At 37.1% G+C, this 12,774-nt stretch overlaps 1 protein-coding gene across 2 annotated transcripts in view; it reads left to right on the forward strand.

Moving 5' to 3' along the window:
- elf1 (E74-like ETS transcription factor 1) overlaps window positions 1-12,774 on the forward strand; it is a 232,502-nt gene that overhangs the window by 56,948 nt on the left and 162,780 nt on the right. Inside the window, exon 2 of one of the 2 annotated variants that reach the window (XM_039765994.1) lies at window positions 5,431-5,686. The exons of the other annotated variant lie outside the window; for it this stretch is intronic. The gene's annotated coding sequence lies outside the window, so the exon portion shown is untranslated. The remainder of the gene's footprint in view (window positions 1-5,430; window positions 5,687-12,774) is intronic. 2 annotated transcript variants of the gene reach the window in all.

A 12,774-nucleotide genomic window follows, 5' to 3' on the forward strand; every position in this document is an offset into this window, starting at 1 on the left:
GGCAGGTAGCTGAGTCAAAATGGCCATAGATATATTACAGGTGAACCAAACCACACTGAGCTCAAGAAGAAGATCTTTCAGGTATTATAGAGTGTGTTATGGTTGAGAAATGTTGATATTAAGTGTACAAAAGATAAGCAGGTAAGAGGATTTTGAAGTAGGAAAATTAAGGAATGAAACTGGTCAGACCATAATATGAATGAATGAATCTTAATAAAAGAAGGTAAAATACAGAGACCTGGAGTATTGTTTCAGGCTAACAGAAACCATTTTTTACCATAGTTGTACATTGTCTGTATATCTTTTTGTTACTTTTATGTTTCATATTTTAGCTTTACAGTGTAGCCATATCTTATTCTCATAGATGTTTTGATACTTTAATTTTCTGTCTAGAAGTCCAGTCTTCTATTTTCTTCTATTTCTTATATGTACTGTACTAATTCATGATTGCAATTTATTTCTCTTAGCCCTGTAATGCATCTGGTGATGGTGTATATAGTAAGCTAATAGTGCTATATAAAATGAAGGTTGACAGAGTGAAAGAGCTTTGTCTGTATGGTTTTAAAGTGCTGTTAATTGTAATAGGGTGCTATTACTAGTACTACAGATGACATCTCTCACTTCACTTTGATAGTATTCTGTATCATTTTATATTTTATTCTTTATTCTGATATTCTGTTTATTTTCTGTTGTTCTAGTAAAATGACAGCTATGATCCGTTCAGTAAAAACACGGATAAAAATACTAAATTACCTACAATGAAAGAAGAAGAGCTACAATTTGCATAGTTTCTAATGATATGCAGTTGCTCTTGAGATTTAAAATGTGAAAAAATCACAAAATCATACTTAAAAAATTATTCAAATCTGAAAAGGATCTTTCCGACAAATTAGTTCCATAGTACAAAAGCAGCATCATTGGAGTATACAAAAATACAAAAATTGAGTATTTGCAGTAAGTGTACCTTGCCTTGATTGTTGACTGATTGACCCAAAAGATATTTTAAATTGCTTAGGAAATGAATGGATGCTCCTGTTTAGTGAGTCAATCATTTTCTAAACTGACATTTTGATTATAGTACTGTACTATAGTTAGCTGGAACATAACATGGCAGCATTGAGCATAGCACAAAAACCTTACCTTGACTGGCATATCCATACTTACATTCATATTTCCAGATTATGGTGAAGTTTAGACTTGGCAATCAATCTAACCTTATGTGTTTATGATGGGAGGGTAAAGTGATGTATCTGGAAAAAAACAAACAGAATGTGACCTTAAGGAGACCATGCAGATACCACCCAGACTGTGTCCGGGTATCAAGCTTGAGTCCTTGGAGCTGTGAGGCAGTCGCAGTACATGCTGCCACTCTATCCAGTAATCTTAATAAATGTAACTTTATTGGTATTTGTATAGTACAGCACAGAAGATAGTTACCATGGTACAAGGCTGTATGCCTTTCTACCTTTTTCATTAGTGGCTTTTAAATGCATGTGTATGGATTGTATTTAAAAATCTTCTTTCTTAAAATATACATGACTGTGTTATCTGAGGCTTCAGTAGCAGTGTTATTATTTATATTTAGCTAATTATCTAGTAGTTTTCATAACTAACAGAAACAAATACCCTGCAACCACCATTGTGCTCCTTGACATACTCATGGCAGTTCTCCCCACAACATCTGCACATCCTATTTTAGTAAATTCAATTTATTTTACATGTTTTTTATGACCCCATTTTTCTCATCTTAGAATACAACGTTTCTGTTTTTTTCAACTGGTCAGACATTTCACAGTGCCTCGATACATGGTTTTAGAGTGCATGTGTCATGTTAATGAATATTAAACGAGGTAGGATTATATTTTTTTATTCTATTTCCAAAAGAAATGGCCTCAATTGAAGATGGTGTAATAAAGCAGGCTGTCATCTCATATTTTGCCCCCGTGTTTTTCTTTTTTCCAGTGTTGTTCGACATTTTTATGTTTTTTCTTTCATATAACTTTGCACGTGTTGCTTGACAAAGCCAGGTAATGGTGTTTATCTAGCAATGAATATGACGGTGGAGAAGGTGGACATACAGCAGATTCACCTATTTGGGGGAAACCATAATGGCATATGAAGCACAAACCAACCTACCAAGACCTCTTTGTGGGTATCAAATAGTGTAATTTCTGCCAGTTGTTTTTCTGACATATAGCATGGGCAAAAGATAAGTAATGTGTCCACTTGTATTGTGCTAAAGTCCATAATGAACTTGCTTGCTCCCAGACAAAACACCTTTGTGAACAATACCAGAATACTGCCCATTGATTGGCGTGGTTAAAGATGACAGGGATGCTCTCTTAGAGGGTTCTCAGACAGAAAACCATGAGTTTGATAAGACAACCAATAAGAAAATGGCTAGATGTTTAGCTTCTCGGGAAGACAGGGAGGTGCTGTAAATACTTGCTTAGATTAAATCCCTGAATCAGAAACATGCAAATATCAGAGCTACTGAAAGGACACAATTGTAATTTGTTTTCTACAGTCTTATCCCTTTTTCCCTTATATTATTTTACATTGTGTGCTGAGTCAGAGAAATGCTTTATCATCCAGAAACGGTGACTGTGGGCATATCATGAATGTATACCCTACATTTAAGTGTGTTTATGTTGTTCAGTGTTGTCAACTGAAACAAGAAATTTCCATTTATGGACAATGAAGGCAATAAAAATTTTTTTGCAGTCAGATTGCTCACAAGCCGGACACTTCTTTATTCTATGGCTAGCCTTCTTTTCTTTCAGGGAGCTGTATAATTTTGAAGAAATACATACTTACAACTTTATTTGAGCGAATTTGCACATACTATAAAGCTGCCTGAACCTTGCAGCCTTTTTTAGCTTTTCAAACTGTTTCCTGTTTACAGAATGTATTCAGGGTGTAAGTAATCCTCTAAACTTTAAGAGGTTCTGGTGGAGTTCATAAATAATACTGAATAATAACTAATCCATTAAAGCATTAAACACCAAATAAAAATAAATAAAGGAATCACAAAGTCCAGAGTTAACACATGAAGACAATAGAAAAGAGGATATTGCATAAAATCTCACAGTTTGCAATTTTCTCTGGAAAGAGAGCATGAAGTGGAATAAAAGGTAAGAAAATAAGTGTAAGTTAAGAACCTTCTGTGGGTGACATGTCTTAATTTGCATTTTTGAAGAATGTATTGAGTCAGCAAGCCTAATTATTTTAGTGTTGCTAAATGTTTGGGTACAACAGAAATAAAGGCTTTATCATCCTTAGAGCATAGGGCGTATGGGGCAAGCAAAGCTTTAATGGACCAAAGTGGACATGCACGATTGTAATGCTGGTGGTTACTTACGTAATTTAGTGCCAGGTCATTTAAAACTTCATGAGCTAGGAACAGGATTTCTTTATTCAGTCCTTCAAGATACAGGAAGCTATTGAAAGCTGAACAAAATATGCGATTGTTGTAAGACTCAATGTAGATTCTGGCAGTAAAGTTTTGAGTTAACAGGACCTGAGATAACAGATTAGAACAAGCACATCTCAAAAGAGTTAGAAAATGCTGGAGGTAATGAAAACATAGGCAAGCTTCTTAGTATCAGAAAAGGATGAACGAGTTGACATATTGTCAAGGTGGAAATAAGAGGCTTTCTTGAAGGAATACTCCACAAAAAAATGATATATTTTTATATATCATTTACTCCCTATAGTTTGTAGTGATGGCTTAGAAAATGTTTAGTCGAATTTTTTGTGGAGAACGAACATAACAAAGTTCCTGATTAAATGGGACCCAATGGTGGCCAGCACTGGACAACAGCAAACAGTATCAAAAACATCCATGAAAAAATTTCACTTTAACTGAAAATCACACGTTACTTTTGTCACATAGTCCACACATTAAGTCATTCATTTGTATGCTTACAATGTGCAAAATGTATGAGTTTTTAAGTAAATATTGTTGAATGCTGTAAATAACTCTGGAAAATGAAAGTAGTCCACAATCAAGAAGCCCCTTTACATGGGATAGTGCTTTTGAGTTGAAAATAGGATTCTTAACCTATGAATGATGAGTGGGTGGTGGGGGGTTGTGGCAGATCTTGAATTCAAAGGTGCAATTACCCAATGTTTGTCACCATTGGGTCCATTCTATCAAAAATTTTGCTATGTTGTATTTTCCAAAGAACATGAAAGCATGAGAATGAGACTTTTTGGGGTAAGTCACATAAAAAATATTTTGGGTGGAAAATTACTTTTAATATGATTTATGTAAGCTAAGTAAGAAAATGAAGAATCCAAGATGGTGCATGCTAGTATCATCACCTAGACTGAATAAAAAGTTAATTTTAATAAGCTGAATTTTTGACTCAGTTATTTCTCTAGTTTATATTTAAAAGGGTTGTTCTCCAGGGTGGCATTGTAGCACTTCTAACTTGCAGTAAGGAGACGCAGTTTTGCATCCAGGCTGTTCCCTGTGTGGAGTTTGTACAGTATGTTTACCACAAGTGTGTGTCGGTTTCCTCTAGGTTCTTCAGTTACCTCCCGCAGTCCAAAGACATGCAGCTTAGGTGAATTGCCATTGCTAAATAGGCCTTAGTGTGTGTGTGTTTGTGTGTGTATGTTCGCCCTGCAATAAGCTGGTGCCCTGTCCAGGATTTGTCCCTACCTTGTTCCATTTAATTGGCGGAATAGACTCCAAATGCCCCACAAAACTGCCCTGGATAAGTGGGTTAGGAAAAAGTATGGATGGGTTGTGGTCCATGTAGTATTTAATCTTTATAAGGCAAGTCATGAAACAGGAAATGGCTGATGGACATTTGCTTTTACACTGAAATAAATCAGCATATCATCTGCATAAAAATGATAACCAAGCCTAAATATTAAAATAGAAACAATTACTGTATGTTGTATTGTGATTATATTGTACTTTGTGGTTTTTATATGTCTTTTTCAATTAGGATATACTAATTAACAAGAAAACTGGAGTGTCTGTTTGACTCTGTCTATCTTGTAATGAAACTCAGGTTAAAGTATACTAAATGTTAAAAAAGACTATAAAGCATAATGTCTGTGTATGAAATACTAGGTCTACCTGTGATATGGAACTGGCAGCATTCCTTTTTCTGTAACTTCTGGATTAAATTATGGGGCAAGTGAACAACAAATTGTATATAAAACAAGCATTCATCTGTTCTGTGACTTTCAGCTACAGGTATAACATTTGTAGTTAATATAGTATTACCTGTATTCATTGGACTTAAACTTAAATAATATAGCCAAGAGGAAGCATGTAAATACAGAAATGCAGAGTGAAAAGCAGTAACTGGCACTAAGGTACCAGAAGTGAGGTGACAGCATTACTTGGCATGGTTGGTACACATATTCTTTGGTGATGTAATCTACCTCTCTGTTATCCTCTTCTTATAGATGATTAACTTCAAGAGAACCGTTTTTGCATATCTCTGTTTTGTGTGGAGCAGACTCAAGGCATTTGGCTGCATTATTTGGGATGATGCTTACTGTGAAGGATACCACATAGTGCATCATTGGATAAGACGACTTGTAACAGTCTGCCCCATCAACCCCACCCAAGATAAAGCTTCTTGTCTGATCGGAGCTTGATAAACATTTACTTTGTGATGGTTTGAGTCTCTGAATTCCAACAAAGATACTGGATTACCAGGTAGAGCATCAACATTTTTTATTATGTATATTAAATTTAATTTTGACACTTTATTATAAAACATATCTTGGGAGTTTCTAGATTTGTGAAACTAGATGTATACATATTTTAAGACAGATAAGTGACAAAAGTGAGCAACAACAGAGGTGTAAGAGTGTTTTAGCCAGTGGTAGTCAGTATGGTTTCATTGACCAAATACCCTCAACCTCTCCTCACGTCAAGGGAACACATTTATATTTGAGTCAGTGTCTTTAGCTCCCAGGTGCATATGTTAATTTCCCTAGGCTGATTTTGGACACACCACTCCCTTTACAGTCTCTAAAGTTCAAAGTCCTTCACTGAGCCAGTAATTGTTCATGGTAGACTGAAGTACTTTTTCAGCCCTCCCCCACAAACAACATCTGAAAAGCCAGTCTCTTCAGAATGCATCCCCACTACAGTCAGCTTCTTGTTGTGCTAAATAAAGATGTGAACTTTTCTCCACTGCAAGACAGCATTACTTGTCAATGCTTTAACCGCAGGATGGCTAGCAAATGAGGTGGTCAGTTTTATCTCTCGTGCACCATAAAAATAGGAGCTGTGCTTTTGACGCATGTGACAAACTTTTGTTTGCGCTGCCCTGCCAAGAGCAGTAACCACATGCGCATGCCTGTAATGCAGCCCACACAAGCCTTTGAGGGAACCTGTGAGTGGCCTCCTTTAGAAGGAGAAAAGCACGGCCTGCAGAAACTCATTCAAGACTTTGTTGTCTAGTTTCTTTGTGAGATATTGTTCAGCGTGGCATTAACAATATAAAAAAAAATTAATTAATACATATGTTCCTCTGTGCACCCATATTCTGAAACCCTGCCCAAATATCGGTTCAGAGCACTCCATATGAAATTTCCTTGTTAATTTTATGTTTGTGTGGCTTTCCTTCACATAGATTGTTCTTTTTACATGTCTTGGTGTGGAAATGTTCCTTCTGTACCTTGCTGTGTGGTTTGACCATAATAAGGAAAATGGATATAGACAGATGTATGTTCCTTTCTTCTTCAGTGTTCCACACCCAATTGGCTAAAATAACTTTTCTTAATAGTATTCTAGCAATTTCATTGTCAAACAAAACTGTTTCTTTCCTAACTCGTGGTGATTGCATATTATATTTTAACAATATAATACTTTTACATGTACAGTATCTGTCTCTTTCTCTTTATCTCTCTGCTATTATTATAAAATACCTTTCCTTCACTTTTATTTGCTTTGCCAATATATAGTCCTTCTTCTAGTGCTGACTTATAATTAGTTCTCATTACCTTTTCACACAGCTTTTATGTTTTTATGGTCAGTTCTGTAGTCTTGCTTGCTCTGTAAGGGGCACCATAGCTTAAAGATAGTGTGTTGTTGAGAACCCATATGTCATTTCTGAAGCAAACACCAAACTACATATTCAGCTTCAGGAAAGATACTGAAGAGATGTAAGTAGTTTGCCGGTTTGATTGTTTCCTCTTGAGGCATCTCTCCAGGTTTCGTTAATTGGCAGTGATTTGCAGAGGTTAATGGGTGTCTAATAGAGATTCCAGAGGTAGAGTGGCAAACCTAAGTAAGTGGGTGTTGCAAATCCAATGCAATTAGCAATACTCTATATGTGTATTTACTGTGTTGTACGGTTTTGGGAAAGTAAGGGTGATTAAATTGGTAGACATATTGTAAGTCTGTATATATCAGATGCTAAGGGCTGTCTGTTTGTTATGCAAAAACTTATGAACCATTGGGCCTCGAACCTTGATCTCGGTCTATATCGACAGTATATGCCATGATATGCATAACATAACCCATGAATTTGATGTGTGGACATCCTTGGCCACGTGGATGGGCTTCAGGTCCTTCTCACTGCAAGTAGCAGCATGCACAGGAAATGAACATCAGTGACATCTGCTGAAATTGAGGCACATTACACTGGCAATTATGATCAATGACATCACCTCAGCATCAAGCCAAAAGCAGGGGCTGTTTCACTGACAACGAGCAAGAAATGATGAGATGGTGTACTATCTCAAAGTTAGAGGTCATCTTGAATATAGAGCCCTTTATCCACTGTACAGAATGCAGTACAAGAAAACAGCAGTGGCACCATGCACCATACATCATGCATCATGCATGATACAATTGCTTCTGAAAAATGACAAAAAACACTTTGTAACTTCCTTTAGGATGTGCAAAAAAAAAAAAAACTATTTACAGCACATACATAGTATCAGCAGCTGTGAGTGTGACATGAATGATGCATGGTGTTTAATACAGACTACAGAATGCAAGAATTGGAACAACAAAGACATGCGTGCTGGTAAAGTAGTAGAACTTTGGACATTTCATGACATTTCATTGGACATTACTTGGCTCTGCAAAAAAGAAATCATGCACAACCAACGAATTGGAAGTGCAGATTCCCTCTGCACTCTAATTGGGCTCTGAGACCTTCACAAGTTATTGGCTCCCAAGTGCAGAAGACAGTCTTACACACCATTAGGTCACAAAAAGTGTGGTAGCACCTTTGCCACAGTTACCTGGGAAGCTGTGTTTTTTAAGAAACACATTAATCACCTTTCTTTGAGAACCAGGAGTCTGAGTATTTCCAAATGAATGAGTAAAAAACTACAAGGCCATGATAAAAGACTTTCTTCTTCTTTCTTTTCTTTACATCAGGAGTATATGCAGATTAAGTGATTTGCTCAGATTCTTATTTGTGAAGCTGGAGCTAAATGATCATAGAAAGCTCTCTTTATATCAGTCAGACTGTGCCTACATCCCCTATGGTACAAGTGGGCCAAAAAGATCTTCTGAGCTCACTCTTCATTACAGGGCGAGGAGATCAGCAATACTTGAAGATGATGAGCAGGTTGATTTAAGCATATACAGTAGTTAGCATACTCCTGAGTTCCTAGGTGTGCAAGACACAGCTCGTTGAGAGAAGGCTGAGGGACAGACCCACTGTGGAAGAATAATTTTTCTTTACTGCAGTGGGAGAATTTGTAAATTCCCCAGGATGATCTAGATAAAGTATCTGGAGGTAGGGTGGTCTGCTGACTGTTTAAACCATTACCCTTATCATCTAAAGCAGAATAAAAATGATGAAGGATAGTAATGACATATTTCATTGGAATGCAGTAGTATGTAAGTACTAATGTCTAATTCAAACACGCATTCTTTTGGTGTAAGAAGGTTATTGTTTCACTGGGTTATGCAATACAGTTAAAAGTATAATTTGGCTCGTCAGTTTGAATACTTTGGTTAACAATTTGTACTGATTATATATATATATATATATATATGTGTGTGTGTGTGTGTGTGTATGTGTATATATGAGTATACTTTATACATAAAATATATGTTGTTGTTAACTGAATAACCTTTATAGCACAATAACGATTCAATACATTTATGGTCACTACGGTATTTGGACTTAATAATCTTCATGTGGGAAAAGGCTGACTCACATAAATAAGTAGAGCCGAATAATGCAGTCAATGAGGTGGCACATTTCCTCATGTTTGTGTACTTTTTCTTTGTGAGTAAGTTCCAAAACTGTCCAAGAGCACCAGCTGTCATAGCTGAATGTCATCCTGTAGTGTCAAAATCTCACCCTCAACATCTTCCGTAAATGGATAGCACTTAAATGTTGTGATTGGCTCAAGTAAAGCTGAGTCTTGAAACCGTCTGTCAAAGTCTGCAAGCAATTTTCAATCTATGCTGTCAAGTTACGCACACGCATACGCTACAGAGCAGATTGAAAATTGCATCTCCAGCTCTGACGTGAGGTTTTGGATGTTCCCCAAATATCACCCGGAACGATGCTTTGATGTGTCTGCCTTTGCTTTTGAATTCAGCCGAGTGAAAAATGACGGCTGTCCGATTAACTGTGATTTTAGTTCCCTCTTCTTTCTCTTTCTCAGATCGCTTTTCGGAAGGAATTCATTTTCATAGTTTTTATGAACAGTTTGAAAGTGCCTTTTCACATTTTTCTTCCTTGGAATAGCAATTATAAATTGACAGATCAGACAAACGCACTTCGATTGTGATATTGTGAGAAAAAAAAATCCTCTTCCAGTTCACATCCAGCCCATACCCTCCCCAAAGAATTTTTTTTTAAAAAAATCCCTTTTTTAGTCGATATAAATTGGAAGGCTAACTAGATCACTTAGATAGCCGGAGTTTTGCAGTAGCTCGTGCATTTGATCATGCGTGCGGAATGACCAGTGTGTTAGAAGAAAAGAGATCTTAGACTTAGTATGTCAATCAAGTGGCAAATGCCATACGGAGGATATATGATAGACTAACATTTAAAAAAAAAATTATTTGAATGCAACGCGATCAACCTGCACTACCTTTGCGATCTACTGGTCTATCACGATCGACGCATTGGGCACCCCTGCATTAGACCATGATTAAAGGGAATACATAAACATGTTTTTTAGTTGTTCTGTAGGATTTGCGTGGTGGGCAAGTATTGCCAGGTTGGAATGTGAAATGAAATAAGTACAGGACAAAGGAAACAGAGAAGACTGTCTGAAGTGGCAATGGGAGTACATCTTTACTAGTGTGGGAAGGCAGACATAACTAGGGGATGAAATGCCCTATTGCAGTAGAGCAGTAGTGGGTACCTCAGAAGTCATTTACCTGGGCATATCAAAGAAAGAAAGAGATGAAAATGTGCTAAAACCTTGAGAGGAAGTTACTGGATATTTGGCCCAGTAGGGAACTTTTGATCATCTTAGGTTTGGAGAATTAATAATAATCATTCTTCACATTTATATTACGCTCTTACTCACTTTTCTCTTTTAAGGATTTTGTCTTGGAGGATCAGCTGGACTCTAGTCATTAGGTGTTCAGGCTGGTGAAGTATTGCACAATTTTGGTAGGAAGGTGTCTGAAAGCCCTGTCCCTCTCTGGGCTGTTAGGGAGTGTTTTAGCCTGTTTTTCCCAAGCAAAGCCATCTCTCTCTAACCCAGAAGTGTTTCCACACCTTTGTCAGAAGTACCTGGTTTACCTTTCTGCAGATATTCATATTTTTAAACAACATTACCATAACATGATCACTAGGTGTCAAAGCTCGTCTCAGGCATTACTGTACGTGACAGGAAACAACCCTTGAAAGTATGCTAGTCTGTTGCAGGATTCGGTCACAAACTTCTGCACTTATCTTCATTCACTCACATTAGGCCTTTGTAGATTTATTGATTGACTGTCATTATTTTCCGTAGGTAATAAATCTTTTATGTTTCACACTGCACCTCTAAATTCACTTATTCATACATCATTATCAAGACTGGCCACATGCCAGGAGTTGCCAACAGTGTAGCATCCCTAAGCATTTTAGGCTTCGAATAGAATACAACGTAAAATCCAGAGAGAAAAAAGAAGACATGAGAAACAGCCCAATGTTTTATTCCATGATGTCTTCGATAAACCACAGATGATTTTAAAGCACACTTACAGTAAGCAGGACATCCTGTCCTGTAAGAAGTCATTCTCCTTGACCATTTTTTCATATGTTGTCTGGAGCAGTAGTCCCTTTATTATTGTTTTCCAAACCTTCTAGAGCAGACATCTCCTATGTAGGATCTGTATGAGAGTTTGGGTCGACTTCTGCTTTGATCACTGGGCACTTCCAACCTGCCTTTGCCAGTATACAGTAATGATCCGGAAGGTCAGCTGACAGCAACTACAATTTCATATCTCAACATCGGGGTCCTCGCTATTGGGCACTTGTCTCAACTGAAGCTATTCTATCACTGGAAAGGTGGTCTATCTGTGCTTGTTTTCTCTGTTACCTTATCCATCGTTAGAAGATCAGTGGACCCAGTGAAGCAGAGTCTGTTGAATAGCACACGTATCTTTTTTAAACACTAGGCATAAAAACCTGTCCTAGAACATCATACAACTTTCTAGATACTCTGAACACACTCACTAGAAGCTCATCTGTGCCTTCTATTTACAATTAACAAAACCAACATTAGTGGTCACTTAACACATTTAAGAGGACTATAAATATCTAGAGCAGCGGTTCCCAAACATTGGTACGTGTACCACTGGTGGTACGTGGAGCCTTTTCAGGTGGTACGCATCGCGGTCCCTGAAATTTTATTTATCTGTGCAAAACCCTTTATGACAAGCCTGTTGTGAGCAAAAACCAATGAAACTGTTTAAATACAATAATACGTGGATTCCCAAATTTAGTGTGGTGTGAAATTTCGTCATCTGCATAAATTAAACCTATTATTCGAATCAGTATTTAGTTCATTTAACACTACCATAATTCCGTTTCGTGGAAGTCAGCTTCTACTTCTTCACTGTTTGAGCTTTTGGTCACTAGACGAAAGCACACCGACACTATTTAGTCTTCGGCAACTCTGCCTCACAGAAACCGCTCGCATTTGTTGTTATCCGTGTACTGCCGCTGTATCCCATCATAGTCACTAGATCTAAGCACAAAGCCAATACCATTTCGTCTTCAGTAACTGCATCACATACAGGCCGAAGGCAGGATTTAGTTTCGGGGCAGAATTTATCAATTTATGTACATGCACAAATTTTTTCATTAATTTTATGCATAATTTCTTCCAATTCTTTAACTTTTATTCATATTTCGGGGCGGTTTAGACCCGAACTCCCCCCCTTACAGCTCTCCCTCCCTTTCAACAAGGTGCGGGTGGTACGCAACGCAACTCACTTAACCTCAGGTGATATTTGACGTACAAAAGTTTGGGAACCCCTGATTTAGAGGACAGATTAGAGTATCGTTGACTGGTATTTTCACTGGTAATTTGATGATTTCTATGATTGCTGAAAAACAGCTGAAAAGTTTCAAAACGTGTTTTAAGCAGATAGTCTGCATATTTTATTATTAACAACCACTTTCATTTGCAGCATTTGTACAAAAATAAAACTGCAGTGCCTCAGAGGGTAAAACCTTTTCCTACCATGAACATACACAATGACTGGAAAACTCCCAAAATAATTGAATTAAAATATCAAGACTTGTTTTCCATACCATTTACAGTATTTAAAACATTTGTTCAAAAGAGGAACTTTTTGGATCTCTTTTGTTG

This window comes from Polypterus senegalus, chromosome 10, assembly GCF_016835505.1.
Source record: "Polypterus senegalus isolate Bchr_013 chromosome 10, ASM1683550v1, whole genome shotgun sequence".
Taxonomy (NCBI): Eukaryota; Metazoa; Chordata; class Cladistia; order Polypteriformes; family Polypteridae; genus Polypterus; species Polypterus senegalus.